Genomic DNA, 22,564 nt, shown 5'->3' with positions numbered 1-22,564 from the left:
CAATGGAAATTCTAAGTGAATTGAACTTTGGTTGTAGTGGAAGAAAAAAAATTTACCAGTTAGGTTAAGAGAGCATTAATCTCAGGTGTTATATATTCATTATGTTCTTCCGAGGCATCACAGCTCCTACATCCGACTACTTGATTTATTAATTAGAGAGACACTTGTGGCTTCTTTCTGAGAAAATATCAAAGCACATACGCTGGCATGTTCGTTTGCTTTTGTCAGTCCATTCACTCATCCACCCATCCATTCACCTGTCCATCCATCTACCTATCCATCCATCCACTTATCCTTCCTTCCATTCCTTCAGCCTGCCAGCCAGCAAAGATATATTGCAAGTTGCCCATGTGCTAGGCACTATGCTAGGCATGTGATATAAGGATAGGTATTTAGTAACCACGTTAACCAAAATAATGGCTGTTTCTTTTGAAGGTTTACCATGTATTAGATACATACCTTGTGGTATTTAATCCTTACAACAACCCTAAACGTACAGGACCGTTGTATGCCTCATCTGATATCTTCTTGACTCATCTTTTTAGTCTAGCTGTTGCCATGACAACCAGTTTCCTCCAGGTATAAGTTGGCAGTACCTTGTTTCAGCTACACCACTTATCTCTCACTTTCTGCCCTGGGGTTTCACTGCTTCTGCCAAGGATTTTACCTGTGGGAAATTGCTCAGCTATTCTGATGTGTGCTCAAGCTTGAAAGTGTGGGGAAGCTGCTCACAGGACCCATGGAAGGTGAGTGAGGGTGGATAAATGCTCCCCTCCTCTATCCCTCAAAAGGACAACTCAGAGGTCATCTACACAGCTCCTCAGAGGTTACCAGCAAGGTTGAGCTCCAGCTGCCCAGAATGGCTAGCTCAACAACGTATGCTTATATTGACTTTCCCTCCATTTCTGTTTCACTCTTCCTAGTTCTACCCTCCTATTTCCTGGGACCACTTCCCCCACGCCCCAACTACTTGCATGCACGTCCTTGGTCTCCAGCCTGCTCAGGGGCAGTGGGGATGGGGGAACTCAAACAAAAACAATTCATATTCAGATTTTGAATAGGACATCTATTTTCATTGATAGTTAAATAGTAAAATATAAAAATAATATTTTAATACATATATAACTCACAGTTAGGGAATGTAGTAGACTGAATGGCAGCCCCTAAAATGTCAGGTTCAAACAACTGGAATTTGTAAATATTATCTTATTTGGGAAAAGAGTCTTTGCAGAGGTGATTAAGCTAAGGATACTGAGATGGGGAGATTTTCCTGGATTATCCAGATGGGCCCTAATTGCTGTCACATACATCCTCTGATAAGATTCATGTGATGAGGCAGAGGGCGATTCGATATATATCGAATAGGAGGAGGCAATGTGACCACAGAGGCAAAGACTGGAGTGAGGCAGTCGGGTGGAAGAATGCCCGCAGCCATCTGAAACTGGAAGAGGCAGGGAGAGAATTCTCTCCTGGAGCCTCCAGAGGGAGCACGGCCCTGCTGAGACCTTCGTTTCAGCCAACTCACACTGATTTCCAACTCCTTGTCTCCAGAATTGTGAGAGAAGACATTCTTGTCATTTCAAGCCACCAAGCTTGTGGTACTTTGTTACAGCAGCTACAGAAAACTAATACAAGGCAACTGGGGCACACAGGAGTCAATTTGCCCAAGACCTTAACAAGCAGTAATTGGTGGAGCCAGGATTCAAACTTAGGTCTGTCTGATTCTGGCACCCAAATTCTTAATACTCTGTTTTCTCTCCAAAGAAGGCAAGATTTGTACTCTGGAGAGTAGATAGATGCCTATACAAGGAATCATATAGCTCATATTGGTAAGGACAGTAATGGAACGACGTGGGTGTCTGGAAGTTGGGCGCAAGGAAGGCTTCCCCGGGAAGATGTAATCACTGAGTGCAGTAAGAAACCCTGTGTGACATGGATGCTGCACTAAGCGACACACCAGATTCCTATCAGCCTATTTCAACCCACTCATTTCTTTCGTTAACTTCTGATGCCAGCTCAATGCCACATCCCCACCAGGGCAATCCAAAATGTTTGTCTCGGTTCTCCCACACTGTTACCCAGGGTGTACTGAGGTAATTTTCCTCAGTTTTGGAGAATTCTTTAGGTCTCAACTAAAGTAAGACATTCTGACTCCAAAGGCCCGGAAAGGATTTATTGTGGATTCAAGAATTCCTTGAAGGGACACCCTCCATCAAAATACAGGGCCTGCCAAATGAAGCTGGGGACCCAGTAGAAGTATGTGAGGCTCCACTCTGGAATGGTAGATGAAGGACAACAGAAAGGATGGACTGTGCACAGGAACAAGCCAGGAGTTTTGCTGGGTGTTATGGTTTGAAAGTTTGTGTCCCCTGCAAAATTCGTGTTCAAACTGAATATCCAATGCAATAGTATTAAGAGGTAGGGCCTTAGGGGGTGAATTAGGGGGTGAATCAGTTCGTGAGGGCTTCTTCCTCATAAATAGGATTAAGGCTTCCCACAGGGTTCATCCCTTTTGCTCTTTGACCTTCCTCCACGTGAGGATGGAGCAACAAGGCGCCATCTTGGAAGTAGAGAGAAGGGGCCCTCACCAGATGCTGAATCTGCTGGTGGCTTAGTCTTGGACTTTTCAGCCCTCAGAACTGTGAGAAAAAAAATTCTGTTACTTACGAGTTACCCAGTCTATGGGTAATTTGTTACATGATATTTTATTATAGCAGCACAAAAAGGACTGAGATAGTGGGTTTGTGTGTTGGAGATGTTAATTCCCTAACCACGCCATCTCTAATTTGGTCACTAAGCCACAGTAAAGCCATAAAAAAATCCCAAATATTATGGCTTAGCATTAAATGTTTCACTCCTCCAATACTTGTGGAGCCACTTCCTCCTCTCTCCCAACAGTTTAACCCTGGATAAATTCCTCGAGTGATATTATGTGATAGGCTTGCCTGATCCTTCTTGGGTACTGGGTTGGCCCTTCTGCTCTGTTATTCCATAAAATGTATCAAGCACCTTCTGCCAAGCACTGGGTAAAGTTTTGGGGATACAGAGATGACAGATACAATCCATGGCCTCAGAGAGTTCACAGTCTATGTGCAGAGACAGACGAATATACAACACTTACAAAATAATACTAAAGTCATGCTGTGGTAATATGGGAGAAGATGCCCAGCTTCATACAGAGAGCAAGGGTGTTGAAGGAAGTATGTGCAAGAATGAGAACAAGAGAGTGGGAGCAAGTGAGAGAACAATCGGGTAATTGGTAGGCAGTTGGTGTGGTTGGAGCTCAGGGTATGTGTGCATGCAGCTGGGAAGGTAAACATGAGAACCTCGTATGCCATGATGAAGTTAGACTTTATTATGAATGTAATGGTGAGTCACTGAAGGATTTTAAGTCAGAGAAGTGACATGATCAGATTTACCTTTTAAATGATCACTGTGGCATCAGTGTGCAGAATATATTGGAGTGAGGCCTGACTGGAGACAGAGAGGCCAGTTAGGGAGCTATGGCAGTGATCCAGGTAAGAGTTGATGAAATGGGGATGACAATAGGGGACAGATGCAAGAGCAATTTAGGATATAGAATCAGCAGGAGCTGGCCACAGATGGGCCCTGGGGGCTGACGAGTTCAGGATGACTTCTAGATTTCCAGCTGGTGCAAGTTGGTGAATGGCTAAGAAAGTTTGAGGGAGAATAGGAAAGGGAAAATAATGAATTGAGTTGGGGATAGTCCAAGTTTGAGAATATTTCCTATCACATAAGTGGAGAAGTTTGGTAGGCAGGTAATTTGGAAATCAGTTCTAGACCCTCTTCTCTTCCCAGTCAATATTCTTTCCTTGGGTAGTCTCATACACTTACATGCTTCAGCTACCACCTAATTGCTGATAACTCCAAAGTCTTTAAATTCTGCCTCAAACTCTCTTCTGAGCTCTAGCTTCCTGGACCCAACAATCACCAATTAGGTATTTCCTTTATTTATTTGTTTACTTATTTCTTTTTTATTAGAAACAAGGTGTTGCTTTGTCACCCAGGCTGGAGTGCAGTGGCGTAATCATAGCTCACTTCAGCCTTAAACTCCTCGACTCAAGCAATCCTCCCAAGTAGCTGGGACTGCAGGGAAATGCCACCACAGCCAGCTAATTTTTTTAAACTTTTTTTTTTTTTTAAATGAGGTTTTGCTACATTGCCCAGGCCTCAAACTATCCTGCTGCCTTGGCCTCCCAAAGTGCTGGGATTACAGATGTGAGCCACTGTGACCGGTCTAGGTATTTCCTTTTGGATATCCTATCACAGAGGCCAAATGACTCTGTCTCATTACCAGGTTAATCCATCTAAAGTTGTACTGTCCAGTACAGTAGCCACTAGCAACATGTGGCTACTAAGTACTTGAAATGTGGCTAGTCCAGAAAAAAAAAAAAAGAGAGAGAGAGAACACAAGCCACAAACTGAGAGAAAATGCTTGCAAAAGAAATATCTGATTTAAAAACTGTTATACAAAATATACAAAGAGCCCTTAAAACTCAACAGTGAGAAAACAAACAACCCGATTAAAAAAATGGGTCAAAAACCTTCACAGACATCCCATCAATGACGATATACAGGTAGTGATATGGTTTGGCTCTGTGTCTCCACCCAAATCTCATCTTGAATTGTACTTCCATAATTCCCACCTATGTGGGAGGGACCCAGTGGGAGGAAATTGAATCATGGGGGTGGTTTCCCTTATACTGTTCTTGTGGTAGTGAATAAGTCTCACGAGATCTGATGGTTTGATAAAGGGAAACCCGTTTGGTTTGGCTCTCATTCTCTCTCTTGCCACCACCATATGAGACGTGTCTTTCACCTTCTGCCATGATTGTGAGGCCTCTCCGGCCACGTGGAACTGTAAGTCCAATAAACCTCTTTCTTTTGTAAATTGCCCAGCCTTGGGTATGTCTTTGTCAGCAGCATGAAAATGGACTAATACAGATGGCAAATATGTATATGAAAAGGTGCTCCCCATCCTAGATTACCAGGGAGATGCAAATGAAACACACCAAAATCCAGAACACTGACAACACCAAATGCTGGTGAGGTTGCAGAGCAACAGGAGCTCTCATTCATTGCTGATAGGAATAAAAAATGGAACAGCCAGTTGGGAAGACATTTGAATAGTTTCTCAAAAAACTAAACATTCTCTTATTATACCATCTAGCAATTGTGCTGTTTGGTATTGTACCAAATGAGTTCGAAGCTATGTCCACGTAAAAACCTGCACAAAAATGTTTATAGCAGCTTTATTCATAGTTGCCCAAACTGGGAAGCAACCAAGATGTCCTTCAGTAGGTGGATGGATAAATAAACTGTGGTACATTCAGATAGTAGAATATTATTTAGCACTAAAAAGAAATGAGCTATAAAGACTGAAAAGACATAGAGGAATCTTAAATTCATACTATTAAATAAAAAAGTCAATCTGGAAAGATTGCTACTATATGATTCCAACATAGGACATTCTGGAAAAAAGCAGAACTATGGAGATAGTAGAAGATTAGCTGTTGCCAGGGATTATAGGGGAGAGAGGGATGAAGAAGTGGAAGGCAGGATTTTTATAGCAGTGAAACTACTCTGATTGTTGTGGTGAATAAATATCAATATACATCTGTCAAAATCTATAGACTGTTCAATACCAAGAGTGAACCCTAATGTAAACTATGGACTTTGGGTGATAACTATCTGTCAGTGTGGCTTCATCAGTGGTAACAAATGCACTGCTGTACTGCTGTGCGTGGAGGGGCATGTGCAGACTCTCTGTACCTTCTGCTCAATTTTGCTGTGAATTGAAAATTATTCTAAAAAATGAAATCTATTTTTAAAAATGTGGCTAGTCCAAATTGAGATGTGTTGTCACTATAAATCCTGAATTTCTAAGACTTGTGTGAAGAAAAATATATAAATATCTTATTAATTTTTTATATTGATTACATGATGAGAAGATAATAGTTGGTGTATATCAAGTAAAATATATTATTAAAATGTATTTTTTGCTTGTTTTAAAAAGTATGGCTACTAGAACATTTTAAGTGGTTGTTGACCAACCTTCTAATTCTATTGGACAGTGTTGGCAGACTATAAACAAACCAGCATCAGAAATCAGGTCTCTTGGCGTCTAATCCAGGATGAATCCAAGGAAATGCAAATGGAACACACCATTTAGGAAACATACTTGAAATACCTACTCTGTCGTGAATAAGCTAGGGATGGTTCCTGCTCTTGGAAATCTTACAATCTTTTTCTGTGTTATTATTGAGATCAGTATAAGAAACATCTTTGAAAAATACAAAGCACCTTAACAATGTAAAGAATAATATGAGTACAATTTCCAGCTAGAAAAAACACATGCTCTTATCTTCAGAGTTAGATACAGTAGGGATTTCTACCTTGTGTAGGTAGAAAACTAAGCAACAATTGTGACCAACTAAGTGACTTTGAAATGACATTGAGGTTATCCAGAGGTTAAACAGAACTATGAAGTCGATGTATCTAGCAAAAGAAGTTCGTGTTGGGAATACCAGAATGGTACAAAAACCAAGAGTTCTGCAGAGAGAGCTTTGCATATAGATGGATCTTTGCCTAGGTAGTAAAAAGAGATGTTGGATTTTAGTCAACTTTCCCTTAGCCAGTGCTGATGGGAGATCATGGCAGAACCAGGTAGGGCAGAAAAAGCAGTCAAACAAGGCCTCGAGGGAAGTGTAAATCACGCCTCATTGGCAGGAAATGGCAGCAGCAGCAACATAACAGAAGGCATGGTCCAGGCAAGAGGCAGGTCCATTTGAATGAAGCCTCTGGAAGAGCCAAGGATGTAAGGGGCAGGTGACCAAGAGCCCCGGTTTCCAGATGGATAGGAGGGTGGATCAAAGTGGAGCCCAGGACCAAGCTTTACAGTGTCTCAGCAATTGCTTTCTCAGGGATCATGTGGCCTGGAAGGAGGTCACCCAGGACTGGGCTGCTCGTTTCACAGGCGAAGAGGAAACAGTAGTAGGAAGGGCAGAACAAGGTGCTGGCCAAACTCCTGCCATGGGCCAGTCCCCGGGCTACCCATGGGAGCCCAAAGGGAATAACATGGCCTCTCTCTCCAGTGAGCAATTCCCTACTGGGAGGAGATCCCATTTATTTGGCAGAGTTTCTCCCAACAGTGGAAGCAGACTGTAAAATGATTAGTTTTAAAAGTACATTGTATTATTTAAAAACCAATTTTGATAAAATTGTCCAAACTTTTTTGTACAGTTCTGTAAAACTGGGATGTTAGAAGAAATAAATATAAGAGAACGTTTTGTACCTCAAAGCAAAACAGAAAAAGGAACAAGAGGAAAATTCCCATTTTGCCGTAGTGGGCATGGTTTTTTATTTGCTCATTTCCCCCAAAGTCAGGTACATGTCCCATGCTACTCTCTGACAGGATCAGCTTCTATTATTGAGAACTCCAAGTGACTTAAACATATTTTTTTATATTTGAGGAAATTATTGCATTGAATGCCACCTGAAATATGGGAGCCATTAGACTGGGTTAGACATAATTTTTTTTTACTCATTTGACAACTATTTCCTGGGCTTCAACTATGTGATGGGCACAGTGCTGGGCCCTGGGGATACACTGGAGAAGACAAAATCCATGCTCTGAGGATCTTCCATTCTAAGCAAATCAGCATGGAGTGTGGTCAGGTGTTTCAGTGGCAGGATGAGAGTAGACAATGGCGGGATGGGGGTAGGGTGCTATTTTTGAGAAGATAGTCAGAGAAAGCCTCTTTGGTAAATGACATTTGAGGAGATAAAGTTCATAAGTGTTAGGGGATGAAGAAGCAATCCATGAAAATATGTAGGGGAGGAGTGCTCCAGGCAGAGAGATCAGCAAATGTGGAGGTAGGGGCAATTCTTGACTTTGACTGTATTTGCTGAAGTGAATTTTGCCTCTATAAACATGGCTGCCTGTATATTCTTTAGAAAATTTACCACGTTTGGGGTTTTTATATACGTAGAAGTTTGGAGGATGGTTGGTAAAAGGTGGAGAGAGGTTCTTGAGGAATGGAAGGAAGGCTCAAGGGAATGATGAGGTGAGATCTTTAAATGGCTCTGTAGTTCATAGTCTCATTCTTAGGGTGTGTCTACATAAAAGTTGCTTAACCTAGGCACTGTTGACATTTGGGGCAGATAATTCACTGTTTGGGGACAGGGTGGGGAAGTAGTCATGTGCATTGTAAGATGTGTAGCAAATCCTTGATCTTTACCTACTTGGTACCAGTAGCACCTGCCCATTTGTAGCAACTCAGGGTTTTTCCAGACATTGCCAAATGTCTCAATATTTAATTTAAGTTTGATTTGGAGGAAGCTGTGTGTATTGAGCAGCAAAGTGCCAGGTGCTTTCCATGTATTAGCTTACTTAATCCCCATAACAATCTGTTGAAGGAGGTATCATAAGTTTGATTTTATATATGGGGAAACGGAGGCTTCTATAGATTGAGTGACTTGTCAAAGGCCATACAGCTAGTGAGCAACAAAGCCAGGATTCAAATCCAAGTTTGACTCCGAAGACCATCTTTTGCTCTTGGTCTGTACTGTCCAATATGGTAACACTAACCATATATGGGTGCTTAAATTTAAGTTAATTAAAATTAAATAAAATTAAAAATTCAGTTGTGCTAGCCACATTTGAACTGTTCGGCAATGACATGTGACTGGTGACTAATGTATTGGACAGTGCAAATCTAGCACATTTCCATCATTGCAGAAAGTTCCACTGGACACCACTGCTCTAGACTAATTGGCCCAGGAGGAGGTGGAGGCATGAGATAAGTGAGTAGACATGGCCTTAACCTTCATGGCTGGAATTCAAGCATCAGGACTAAATGTAGTTCCCTTGTCCTTTCCTTACTGCCAACCACATGGGTCCTCCCTGTCCCCAATTCCCCAGCCAGCTCCTTGGATAGTTCCTACTTAGCACCCACTACATTCTGAAGCCTCCGCACAGAAGGTAGATGCTGTTGTTGCATTTTGGGAATGAGTTTTTCTACAGTCCTCATGTCTCTGTAGGCTTACCGAGACCAGTCTCCTCGCCATGGTCAAGCTGGTAGGAGGCAGGCATGATCCTGGTGTATTGGGGAGTTTTGCTTTTGTTTGCAGAAAAGGCTCTTAGAAGGAGAGACAAGGCTGGCTGGAAGTCATCGGGAAGTCTATTTTTAGTTCTGTGCAGGCAGACAACAGCCCTCTGAGCTCACAAAGGGCTTCTTGCTTGTATGAGGATGACAAAGGCAGGAAGGAAAGACACAGCCTTATCAAGTCTAAACAGAAAATTGATGTCAGAATTATTTATTTTTCTATTAAATTTTTTTTATAACCAAGTCGTCTTCCAAAATGTGAACTGAGTGGTCTCACAGCTCTTAGGATGGTGAGCTCAGTATGGCATAGTGCAGCATAGAAGGCAACTTCCAGACACTGAGTGGCAGTCTGTTAAAGTCAATATCCATCCCGGCACAATCAAAGCCCTAAGAATGGGGACTGGGAAGGACGGTGAGTGAGAGACTGGTACTTCAATTTTGATTGTATTTCTTCTCACCTGTCTCAGAGCTCTTATTGTTATTTTCTTCCCCTTTTAGTCATATTTTAGTCTTCTTCAGGTAGAAGGTACTTCTTGGAAAAATCAACAGCACAGTCCCATGTTGTAATTTTACTAGTACAGAGCCGGGCCCTCCCAGGATCTGCTCTAGCCCAGTGCGAGAACGAAATGGGTGTGGCAATCAGACAAGACATCGTCATGTGGGAAAATATTTTAATGTAATGGTAACTTTCAAGTCTACTACTAGACGAACTATCACAGAGGTCGTGAAACACGAAGCTTTGCAGCAGGGTGCTCAAGTCCACACAGTTGATTAAATCAATTTAAAAGACACAAAGAAAAAGTGGGCAAGTTTAGGTATTTTAGATAAGATACAAACGAAGGGGAAGGACCACACTTGAGTCTTGTGTTAAGCAGTGCTCATCTGTTCTGTCCTCCTCCATCCATCACCTTCCCCTCTCTCTGTCTCTTTCTCTCATCTCTACGTCAGCTTTCTCCCCTATTGGTGTGGTTACAGGGACCAGAATTGAGGTTGGAAAAGGGAGCTCAGCCCTCAGAAGGTTCCTGGAGCTAACACAAACACTGAACTGTGTCTTCTAGGGAGACACAGGGAGCAGATGCACCCGGCCACAGGCATTGCTCTCTGGTCAGCCTGTTGAGCAGCTCTGGGTTTTACCAGCATCTCTGGAACAGAGCAAACGTGGAGCCAGAATGAGACATCTCAATGAGTAACTGATTTACAGAGAATGTAGCTGTTGGCCTGGTGGCATGGTCCTTCCTAATGACTTGCTCCTTTCATCCTTTTCTACCTGTAAATATCATGCTCACTTGTTCCATCCACTTTATCATATATTCCATGCTTCCTTTCTATCTGCTCTACAGGTTACGAACTTACCATCTATAGATAACATAGCTTATGAATTCTGTTTATGTCTTCCAAGCTACTTGCTTACTCAGTACATTAAACATTTATGAGTTTCATTCACCTTTATCTGTTTTGCCTTAGAAGGCAATATTGAATGTTCTCAAATAATACAGCAAACATATACTATAGGCCCATTAAAAATACTAACACCTTTGTGGTGGCACGGGCCTGTAATCCCAGCTACGCGGGAAGCTGAGGCAGAAGAATCATTTGAACCAGGGAGGCAGAGGTTGCAGTGAGCTGAGATCGCACCACTGCACTCTAGCCTGGGAGACAGAGCAAGACTCTGTCTTAATAAATAAATAAATAAATAAACAAACAAATATTAAAAATAAAAATACTAACAACTTTAAATCCATTTAAAAGTATATTTAGCAATTTAGTATTGCGATCTTTTAAACGTACTAGTTCAAAAAAATTTTGTCTGTAGGAAGTATCCTGGTGGGCATAATAGAAGGCTTTTTTTTTCTGATTTAATAAACTTGTTGTGTCTCAGGGTTATGGTTCTTCACACGGAGTCAGATAATTATAGAATTTTGAGATTTGAAAGAAACCTCAGAGTAAATCCAATCCAATTAATCTGTTAGGAAAAACTGGGGCCTAGAAGTGTTAAATAATGTATATCTGGTCACATCACATGCTCTCTGAAACAGTAGGCAGGTGCAGGTATTTGGAGTCAATTTGCAACAACCCCAGAAAGGGTCCCAGAAGTTGCTTTTAAGAATAAATGTTGCTGTCAATCTATTTTTGTTATTTGCCTTCTAGAAGTAGAATAAAAAATACACTAATGAAATAACTTTCTATGGAAGTGTTTCTATGAAAGTATCTCCTCTCTTTAACTACAAATATCTAATTCACCATTCTAGTTAAATTTGTATGTTTCAGGAATGAAATTACGGTGTTGAACATTGCAACAATGAACTGCTCTTCAAAAAAACCACAATCACTCGCATTTGTTTGAAAAAAAAAAATCCATTCCCTTTTCAGAGAGGCTCGAGCAAAGATGATGCAGGCAACAATATTTATTATTATTATTATTATTATTATTATTATTATTATTATTATTGAGATGGAGTCTCGTTCTGTCACCCAGGCTGGAGTCCAGTGGCGTGATCTCGGCTCACAGCAACCTCTGTCTCCTGGATTCAAGCGATTCGCCTGCCTCAGCCTCCCAAGTAGCTGAGATTACAGGCACATCCAGCTAATTTTTGTATTTTTAGTAGAGATGGGGTTTCACCATGTTGGCCAGGCTAGTCCCGAACTCTTGGCCTCAAGGGATCTGCCCACCTCGACCTCCCAAAGTGCTAGGATTACAGGCCTGAGCCACCACACTGGCTATTTTATTATTTTTTGAGGGAGAACTTTCCATAAAATATACAGCATGGATTACAGTTCCTAATCCAGGACCTATGAAAGGGTCTCTCAGTCCTCTGAAACTATGCGCCAATTTTGTGCCTGCCTTGGTGTGTTTATTTCTGGAAAGACTATGTAAAGAACGCAGGCTGCTGTGGGTCAAGGGATGATCTCTAGGGCCAGACTGAGCCTGAATCCCGACTCCTCCACTGTGTCTGTCACTTTCTCCATGCCTCGTTTTTTTCATGTGTAAGATGGGTAAAAGAACAGTACCTACTTTACTGAGTTTTTACAGAGCATAAATGAATTAATACATTCAGGTTACTAACTTAATCTCCTTTAATTTAGAAGAGTGCCTGACACACACACAACTCAATAAATATCAGCTCTTACTATTATTGCTTTCATGAGATTCTGAAGCAGATCATTGGCCTCCAAAAGGTTAAGAATCCTTGGTCCAGGCTGTCTTGTTTAGGTTTTGGTGGAACAAGAAAAGATTCTCATTCTTTCAATGAATCCGAATGGGAAAAAAGAAAAAATGTTGGCAGTTGTCTTGCCTGAGCAAGTGAAGTGAAGTGGCACTAGAACTATCAACCATGCTGGTTTGCCCAGGCTCTTCCAGATTCAGCACTGAGAGTCCATTGTCCCAGGAAACTCCTCAGTTCTGGGCAATGCAGGACTGTTGTACACCCTAGAACACTGTAGAAGAGCATAGGCGTTGTAGGGGGAAGAAAGTGAAGTAACGTTTGTTGAGTTCTGACTCTATTCCAGGCCTTTTACAACATGGCATTTCATTTCATCCTCACAACAATCATTAGGCTCTACTTTAGCCGGTATCAATAACTTAAAAATAACTAACAACATTTCAAACATAACAGCCCAGTTAATTAGGTATTACCTCTGCGACTTTGCAGAGAAAGAAATGGAGTCTCATTTCAGCCCAAGGTCAAATACTTATTAAGAGGCTCAGGATTATAGTCCATGGTCTCTCTGGCCAGAAAACCTGTGCCTTTTCTAAGATGCCTCTTATAACCTGTTGCAGAAAAATTGCCCTACTTTTGGTCCATTTGTGTCTATGTAATTATGGTCAATATATATCCACCCCCAGTTCTTTTTGGGCAGGCTGTAAGGTAGCTTGTGGAGGACATGCTATCTCCTGTGGTGCTCATGGTCAGGTAGCTTGTCTTGCCGCCATTCAGAGCTGAGTTGCTTTTTTTTTTTCTTTTTTTTTTTTTTTTTTTTTGAGACAGAGTCTCACTCTGTCACCCAGGCTGGAGTGCAGTGGCATGATCTTGGCTCACCACAACCTCTGCCTCCCGGGTTCAAGCAATTCTCCTACCTCAGCCTCCCAAGTAGCTGGGATCACAGGTGCCCACCCCCATGCCCAGCTAATTTTTGTATTTTTAGTACAGACTGGGTTTCACCATGTTGGCCAGGCTGTTCTCGAACTCCTGACCTCAAGTGATCCGCCCACCCTGGCCCCCTAAAGTGCTAGGATTACAGGTGTGAGCCACCACACCCAGGCTCTGAGTTGCTTTTTATTAGTGTCAGTGCCTTGCAGATTATTCTTTCAACGCTTGCTTTTGCAGTCTCGGCATTTTCATCAACTGACTTGTGAAGCTGTGCAGTGAAGACCAGGGCTTAAGCCCTGAAGGGCAGCTGGAGGGCAAATCGCACTGCAGAGGCTGGTTCTGTTGCCTGCACTCAAGATGGCAAGACTGTGAGAGACATTAAACTTGCCCAACAGCCAGAATAAAACCTACATGGACTCACTCTGCTTCACTCCACAAGGCAGATGTCCTTGTTATCATGTGGTTCATTGCCAGTCTTGCTGAATTCAACCTGGGCACCCCCAACCTTAGTTGGCATATGTTTTTTGCTTTCTGCATTATCAGTGCATCACTTGATCCAACTTGCCCTGGCAGAAGATGCAGCGATGGCAGATAGGTGCTTGTTGCCCATGAAAATATGGTTACCTAGTCCAAAATACAGGAACAGCTTTTAGTTCTTATCGGTTATCCCATTGAGATAAACTTCTGAGGACCAGAGTGGACTCTCATTTTGGAAGCGTGATTCTTCAGGTGTTTTCTACTTCTGGCTACCAACATTCCGGAAATATTTACTGACTCCCTCTTTTGCCCCAGACACTGTTTTGGACACTGGATTTAGAGTAGTGAACAAAACAGATACGCTTACCCATAGGGAGCTTGTGTGCTAGGAGGGAGAGATAGACACAAAACAATAGAACTAGGTAAAATATATAGGATGACAGAAAGGATTAGTGCTATGGAGGAAAAGAAAGTAGGGGAGGGAGTTAGGTAGTACAAGTGTATTAGTCCATTTTCACGCTGCTGATAAAGACACATTAAAGACTGGGTAATTTATAAGAAAAAAAGATTTAATGGACTCACAGTTTCAAGTGGCTGGAGAGGTCTCACAATCACAACGGAAGGTAAAAGGCACATCTCACATGGTGGCAGACAAGAGAAGTGAATAAGAGACAAGCTATAGGGGTTTCCCCTTATAAAACCATCAGATTGGCCAGGTACGGTGGCTCACGCCTGTAATCCCAGCACTTTGGGAGGTCAAGGAGGTTGGATCACCTGAGGTCAGGAGTTCGAGACCAGCCTGACCAAAATGGTGAAACCCTGTCTCTACTAAAAATACAAAAATCAGCCAGACGTGGTGGCACATGCCTGTAATCCCAGCTACTTGGGAGGCTGAGGTAGGTGAATCGCTTGAACCCAGGAGGCGGAGGTTGCAGTGATCTGAGATGGTACCGCTGCACTCCAGCCTGAGTGACAGAGCAAGACTCTGTCTCAAAAAAAAAAAAAAAAAAAAAAAATCAGATCTCATGAGACATATTCACTACCATGAGAACAGTATGGGGAAACTGCCCCCATGATTCAATTATCTCCCACTGGGTCCCTCCCACAACATGAGGGAATTATGGGAGCTACAATTCAAGATGAGATTTGGGTGGGGACACAGTCAAACCATATCAACAAGTAAGGTGGGAGAGTTTCAATTTTAAATATGGAGTGGTCAGGGATGACTTCACTGAGATGGTGACATTTGAGTGAAAACCTAAAGGAGATGAGATAATGAGCCATTTGGACAGCTGGGAGAATCTGCATTCCAGGCAGAGAACAGCAAATGCAAAAGTCCTGAGGAAGTGGCAGAATGTAGGAGCAATGAGGAGGCTGGAGAGGCTGGAGTGGAGAAGGGTAGGAGGTAAGGTCAGAGAGTTTGCAGAGGCACTAGAGCATGCAGGGCTCTGAGGCCCATGGTAAGAATTTGGCTGTTATTAATACTTGCATCAGATGAGAAGCCACTGAGCAGAGAGTTGACATAAATGATCACTCTGGGTTCTGTATTGGGAAAAATAAATTGTATGGGAGTGTGGTAGATTTAAAAAATATGTCCACAAGTGCCTCGATGCTCCTCTCTTCAAAGGATGGAGCCTAACGTAATCTCTTTCCCTTGAGAATGGGCTGGACTTAGTGGCTTGCATCTCACAAATAGAAGTGGGGGCAACAATGGTGCAGGAGCTTGGAGATTAAATCAAGGGGCAATACAGCCTCCTCCTGGCTCTCTCCCTCTTAGCTCTCTTGCTCTAAGGAAAGCCAGCTGCCACGTCATGAGGACATTCAAGCAGCCAAGGGAGAGCCCACCTGCTTAGGAACTGGAGCCCCCTGCCAATAGCCAGAGAAAAACCGAGGTCTTCATTGATGGTGAACAGCCACGTCAATGAACCATTTTGGAAGTTGATCTTTCACTCAAGTTTTCAGATGACATCTCTTTCTTTTTCCCGTTTTAAAAATTGTGGTCAAGTACACATAACATAAAATGTACCGTCTTGACCATTTTAAAGTATATGGTTTAGTGGTATTGGATATATTCATCGTGTGGTGCAGCCATCATCACCATTCATCACCAGGACTCCTCTCTTCCAGTAATACTGAAACTCTATGCCCATTGAACAATAACTCCCCATTATCTCTTTCCCTCTGTCCCTGGCAACCAGCATTCTAATTTCTGTCTCCATGGTTTTGACTACTCTAGGTACCTCATGTAAGTGGAATCGGCTAGTATTTGTCTGCTCGTAACTGGTTTATTTCACATAGCATATTATCCTTCAGAAAACATCTTGACTTCAACCTCATAAGAGACCTCGAGCCAGGATCACCCAGCTAAGCCACTTGATTTTCTGTTGTTTTGAGGCAGGGTCAGGCCCAGACTGGAGTACAGTGGTGCCATCTTGGCTCACTGCAACCTCCATCTCCCAAGTTCAAGCAATCCTTCCACCTAAGCCTCCCGAGTAGCTGGGACTATAGGCACATACCACCACACGCGGCTAATTTTTTATGTTTTGTGGAGATAGGGTTTTGCCATGTTGCCCAGGCTGGTCTTAAACTCCTGATCTCAAACTCTAATCCTCCCACTTGGCCTCCCAAAGTGTTGGGATTACAAGATGAGCTACCACGTCTGGCTCACGCACATATTTTGAATTCCTGTGTTCACCTTTGAAAGTTTTCTATTTCCTTCATCATTCCCACCAGAATCCATTGTCACATTGCAATCTGTTCCTTAGAGCTAAGAGAACTGAGAATGCTTATTATTATTATTTTTTGAATGGAGTTCAAAGAAGAGTGACAAAGTGAGAGAGTGCGTGGCTGATGGAATCTTAATTTTTGTGCTGCTGCTTTTGCTGCTTAGGAATTTTGCTGATCATCAGTGGCTTCCTCGCTGAGCTGCAGGTAGCTGAGGTCAATGGATATTTGACTTTTTGTACATGAGCCAAAATCTCGCCTGATATTTGCTTCAGTATTTTGCTTTCATTCTTTTGCAGAAACATTCATGCTTTGCCGAGAGAGAAATAAAGAGATTAATTGCTGGAAACTCAGACATGTGACTATACAAACAGCATATTTCAGAGAAATTTTTAAAAGTTCTATTGTGGGGGAGAAAATAAGAATTCCTCCCATGAGAGCTGATGACAAGGGAGCTGGCTTGGAGAAGTCCTGGAGGGAGAGAAACCCTGGGGTTGGAATGGAAGGGTGCCAGGAATTTGTGCCTCCAGTAACTCTGAGGAACGCAGTTTTGCATGAAAATTTTAAGTGGGGCTGAAATTCAGACAGAAAGGATTTTGCCTTCGCCAAGAAAACTGTGATAAATAACTGCAGCATTGACCTAGGGAAGACACAAGTAGTTGAACTAGAAAGTGGAACTGTAGTTGACTCTAAAAACCTAATTTATGGATTACCAGGTGCCCAGTCAAAATGACTAATAATTCTGGGACTGTAATTACCCACCTGTAGGCTTTATTTTTTTCCCTCAACTTTCTACTTTTTTTGTATTTTACAAATTTTTAATAACGAACATGCACTCCTTTTATAATATAAAAAAATCCAATTAACTTAATTAGAAAAAAATTACCCACCAGGTGATGGGAGGTTTCTTATTAATTCATCACCCGGCATCATACGCTGCCCACCATGGAACAGTTATTTTTGTGGCTAACTTTGGGTGAGTTGTTGCAGGGGTGTGGTAGGGGAGGGTGGTGATAGGAAGGGTGAGCGGAAAGACTGTTTCTTAGAGCACTGTCTAGAAGAGAGACCCAAGCAACTCCCTCTGAGTGGGAGCCAGGTACATCGCCTGGCTTTCAGTGATTTCAAAGGGGAAGGGGAGGGGAAGAAGCAGAGGTTCTACTGTGGTCGGGGAGGCTACATATCTGGTTTTGTCACATCATATCCACTGTCATGGAAGGCCTTGCATTTGGAAATCTGAGTTTGGTCCAAATGGGAGCCTGGGAGAGAAGTCTAAAAGCGTGCCACCTGTCTTCATGCTGTGTGGTTCCTGCAAGGGGGCCAGGGATGGAGTGGCCAGCCCAGTCTCCCTCCCACCCGGTCCATCTTTTGTCATCTACTGATGGGCTTGCTGGATAAGCAGTCAGCTTTGGTGTTGATTGAAAATTTACAAGACTTTTTGTTTGTTTGTTTTCTTTTCCTTTTTGGAACACAGGATCTTGCACTATTGCCCAGGCTGGAGTGCAGTGACACAATCAAACTCATTGTAGTCTCGACCTCTCTGGACTCAAGTGTCCACTTGCCTCAGCCTCCCCAGTAACTGGGACTAGAAGTGTGCACCACCATGCCCAGCTTCAAGACCTTTCTCTGGGTTAGACCCATTCTTGGTGTTTAGTGTCCTGAGTAGAAACTTGGGAAGGTCTGGAATGACTTACTCAATGTAAATGCCATGATTAATTTTACTTTCATCTAAGGGAGTCAACATCACATAATGAGTGGCTGCTGTGTGCCCATTAAAGAAGTAAAGGGCCGGGCACTGTGTCTCATGCCTGTAATCCCAGCACTTTGGGAGGCTGAGGCAGGCGGATTGCCTGACCTCAGGAGTTTGCAGCCAGCCTGGGCAGCGCAGTGAAACCCCATCTCTACTAAAATACAAAAAATTAGCCGGGCGTGGCAGCATGCGCCTGTAGTCCCAGCTACTCAGGAGGCTGAGGCAGGAGAATTGCTTGAACCTGGGAGGCGGAGGTTGCAGTGAGCAGAGATCGCCACTGCACTCTAGCCTGGGTGACAGTGAGACTCCGTTTCAAAAAATAAATAAATAAAATAAAATAAATAAAGAATTCAGTCCTTGTCAGCTCAGTCTCCAAATGGAAGTCTTCTCCGTTTCTCAGAAGAGCAATGCAGGGATTCCAACATCACACACCACAAATGGGGGAAGGAGGAATCTATTCACAGTTTACAGTGAGATTCAGAGGATTGCAAATGAGAATAGAGGAGACAGTGGAAAATTAAAATGCAGCCTCACAAGGGAAAAAATGGTATCTGGAATTTGAAAGAATGTTCATGCTCTGAAAGCAGCACTCATGTCTAGGTAGAGTTAATGTATGGCATCTTCGTCATAATCGTTCCATTATTGATTAACTTCACATTGTGCTTCAGTTAGTTAATTGTAGCCTTTTCCTGTTTCTGGCTCTGGTGTCTAAAGGCAAAATAGACCCTTTGTTATGCTCTCAGAAGAACTATTTACACATTTTGATTTGGCAAAGAGCAGTTCATTTTTTTTCTGGGCCTTTCTGGCTTTTTTATTCCACATGGAATATGCAAGCAAAACTGGCTGAACTTTGAAATAGCAGCTAAATCCTAACAGCACTAGAGCATTTCTTGCCTTGCTCTTCTCAAATGGCTATATTTATTATAAATTAAGTCAATATTCTGCTGTAGAAAAGTCACTGTATAATGGGTACATCTGCCTGCTATGCCAATAGTCCCAGAACCATGAGCCTGTCTGGCATAGATCATTCAGTTTTGCAGGCATCTCACTCTGGAATGTGGTTCTCTCCCCTACAGAAGGGTCCCCACTGTACTGGGGGAGGGGAGGTTGTAAGCAAAGTCATCAGTCCCTTGGAAGACGTCCTGACCTCCCCAGGACTGAACTTTCAACCTCTTGAGCTGACAGTTAGTAGTGGATGCACAAATTTTGCTTGCGACTAATTGCAGCTTGTAAATGGAGCATTGTGGCTCCGGAAAAAAGCCAGCAGTCTCTCTCCCCAGGGTCACCCAAGTGGAATCTGGACACAAGAAAGCCTGTCCCCTAATGGGCGTCCTCCCTGAGCCCTTCCCAACCTCTCAGGCCCTGGGTTTGTCTCCATCAAGTAGAGAGCTAGAGGGCACAGCAGGAGACTCCTCTGCAAATCTTCTTCGAATGCCAGGCTATTCATAGTAACTTGCAGCTCCCTCAGGAATTCCCAGACTTCCCAGAGCTGACTATTGTCTCCCCACCCTGCAGCAGTGGCCTTTCACAGACCCAGGGATACACACGCCATCTCAAAGCACAAAAAGCTTGGTAAGCCATCCGTGAGATGTTCACCAAAGAAACTACTGGAAGTTGAGAGGAGGAAAAACTGGAAGTTGAGAGGAGGAAAAACAGAGGCAAGTTGGGAAGGTAGAATAAGATTTTCCAGCAGATTAACTATTTATTTTTAGTTTCACAAACCAGACACACTTTGTAATTGACAAATAAGCCATAGAGTGCCATGGAACATGAAGTCACATTTCTTTTTCTTAAAGGCAGGACTAGGTATGCTCTGAGCATCTCTGATAGAACAGCTGGCTGTACATGTGAATCACAAACATTCAGTTGTGAAACAAAAGGGGTAGCCAAGGGTGACTTTTTTGTTTTCTCTGATAGTTTCACTGGACTGAGGTGGTAGCTAATATCATCTTGTATCCTCAGACCATGAAAAGAACATAAGGAACTCTGAAAGTGTGGAGAGAGCTTTCCAGGCAAGCATCATATTGTTCTCAGTTAATCAAATTTGTCAAATTGTTCCCAGTGCCTTAGAGCTAAAGGGTAATACTTAGGACCACGGTAAACAAATCCCCAGCCATCTGCTCTGACAGCTGTTGGATCTTGAGCACGAACTTGTATTCCCAGAGTATTTTGAGAGCCCTTAGGCACAGGGATGTACTAGAATGGTTCGACCATCAAGTGTCCAAAGAAAGGTTAAAACTACTAACAGCCCTGGGATATGTTCTCCCAGCTAGAGGTGTCCCAGGAATAAGCAACGGGAGCAAAGTTCTCCCTTTGTTCATCAGCCTCTGAACATTCCAGTTTCTGTGTCATCTGGATATTTTCTCAATACCTTCAGCTTGGCCTTAAAAATCAATACAGTTAGTGAACTGCTTAGTTGAAACCGAACACATCTATTGATGCCGAAACAAGAGCTGTGCACTTCCAGCCAATTTAAAGAAATCTGCTTGGATGATCTGTTCGATTCTGTGCCTCTCAAATGTGAGGGCTCAGAGAATTCCCTTGCAGTTTCAGTAAATTATTTCCATGAAAGTTGTTTGCCTTCACAAGTTAGTTTTTGTGTGCCAATTTCATTAGGCCAATTGGGTGTCATAAATGATGTTAGAATAGAGTGTCTACCAACCCAGTTATGCTGAGACTGTCTCAGTTTTAAAACTGAAAATTCTGCATTCTCTGAAGCCTCCCATTCCCAGGCAAATGAATAGCTAGTCATTTTACCAAGTAATTTCCCTTCCAAGTCAAAATGTCCTACTGAGCTTGAAAGTGTAGCAACTTAATAAAGTCTTGAGTTTCTGAGGTTAAAATCTTAGTGGGGCACACATTAAAAGGGGTTCTTCTGAAAGTGACAAGGGGCTTACCTGGGGAGGTCAGTTTGATTTGAAATTATCCAAGATTAAAAGGACTCTTTGTGACATCTGATGGGTGGGGGAGCTCGGTGTCCGAGTATACCACACTTAGTAACCACACATAGGTATTTAGTAGCCAGTGTTTTCATCTTTCTTCCATGTCTTCAATTTCTGATACAGAAAAAAAATGCCAGACAGATTTTTATAAATGTTCTCTTGGGACATTGTACATTTCCACTCATACACTTTTATGCACTTGGGAAACATGTGAAAAGAAGGTCAGATGAAAGAAATATTTAAATTATGTAAGCCTCTCTTACTACATTCTGAGAAGATCAAAGTCATTTTGTGCATTAATGTTTTTCCATATCTAAACTTTTATATTTGGCTTCATTTATTCCACTCAATTTGACCTAACTCAGTGCTTTTTAAACTCAAATGTGCCAGTGAATCACCTGGGGATCTTGTTAAAATACAAATTCTGATTCAGTATGTCTGGGGTGGAGCCTGAGATGCTGCACTTCCAACAAGCTCCCAGGTGATACTGATGTGGCTGGTCTGAGGACCACAACTTGAGTAGCAAGATTCCAGGTGACTGTAACTACATTTTCTTTACTCTCAGGAAATTTCTAAAAAGAGGGAAGAAAAAATATTTTTAAGGGAATGGAGAGAAGAAATTGTTTTTTATATTCTCAAAAATAATGTCTGTTGGAACAGTGAATACCTGTGTTTTAATGCAAAACACAAATGCAATTAGAATTGACCCAAAACATCAGACTATCTAGGAAAGGAAGGAACGAAGTAGAGGAAGTTAGAGAGTGTGGCCATGGAATGTCTGTGGCTGGAGGGAGGCCACTCTTTTCCCAAGCAAAGTCACTTACCTTTTCTTCTACCACTCTCTTTCCAGGGATATCAATAGCCAGGATTCCCCTTCCAAAGGCTGCTGGAAGTGTGAGCATTACTTTGGTTATGAAGCAAGAGAATGTTTTATTCTCTTTCAATTGGTTGTGAGAACCCTACAAAAAGATCCATTAAAGATGAAAAATGAAGCAAGCTCTGAAAAGCATACCAATCTTTTCATGTTCATTATAGTTTATTGTGTTTCTGAAGACACAAAAACAGATAATGAAATACATAAGTAGAAGAGGAAATATCATTAAGCCAAATGCCTGACAGAAAATGGATTATACTAAAACACACACAGTTCTGATAGCATTTTACAATAAAAATTGTTTATGTGACTCAAGGATTTCTGTTGCTCACACAGCCCTGGTTGACACATATAGGGGCAGAAAAGAAATTTTGGGATTAAGTATTTTAATTATTTAAGAACAAAGTGGATGTGCCTCAGAAATGGATGAGATGTTTCCCCCAAATTACATCAGTCATGACCTTGGGAGAGTTTACATCCTTTTCCCTGAAGAGGAGCATCAAATGTAGCTGATTACATGGTCACTAAGCACCCCCACATAACAAATCTTTCAATGTATGTTTACGTTCCACGGAAAATGTGTA

The 22,564-nt window shown here is 42.3% G+C and overlaps 1 long non-coding RNA gene and 1 pseudogene across 1 annotated transcript in view; one reads left to right on the top strand and one right to left on the bottom strand.

Annotated features, from left to right (window-relative positions):
- Positions 1-16,779, top strand: part of LOC134732737 (high mobility group protein B1-like) — a 45,602-nt pseudogene extending 28,823 nt beyond the window's left edge.
- Positions 16,780-19,841: 3,062 nt separating this feature from the next.
- The window catches only part of LOC134732805 (uncharacterized), a 47,541-nt gene continuing 44,818 nt past the window's right edge, over positions 19,842-22,564 (bottom strand). Inside the window, exons 2-4 of the long non-coding RNA XR_010116352.1 lie at positions 21,931-22,065; positions 21,062-21,220; positions 19,842-20,547 (exon numbers count right to left, since the gene is read on the bottom strand). This is a non-coding gene — a long non-coding RNA (uncharacterized lncRNA). The remainder of the gene's footprint in view (positions 20,548-21,061; positions 21,221-21,930; positions 22,066-22,564) is intronic.

The sequence above is a fragment of the Symphalangus syndactylus genome, chromosome 16 (assembly GCF_028878055.3).
Source record: "Symphalangus syndactylus isolate Jambi chromosome 16, NHGRI_mSymSyn1-v2.1_pri, whole genome shotgun sequence".
NCBI lineage: Eukaryota > Metazoa > Chordata > Mammalia > Primates > Hylobatidae > Symphalangus > Symphalangus syndactylus.
Note: the sequence above shows the minus strand (reverse complement) of the source record. Positions and strands in the feature narration are given on the sequence as shown.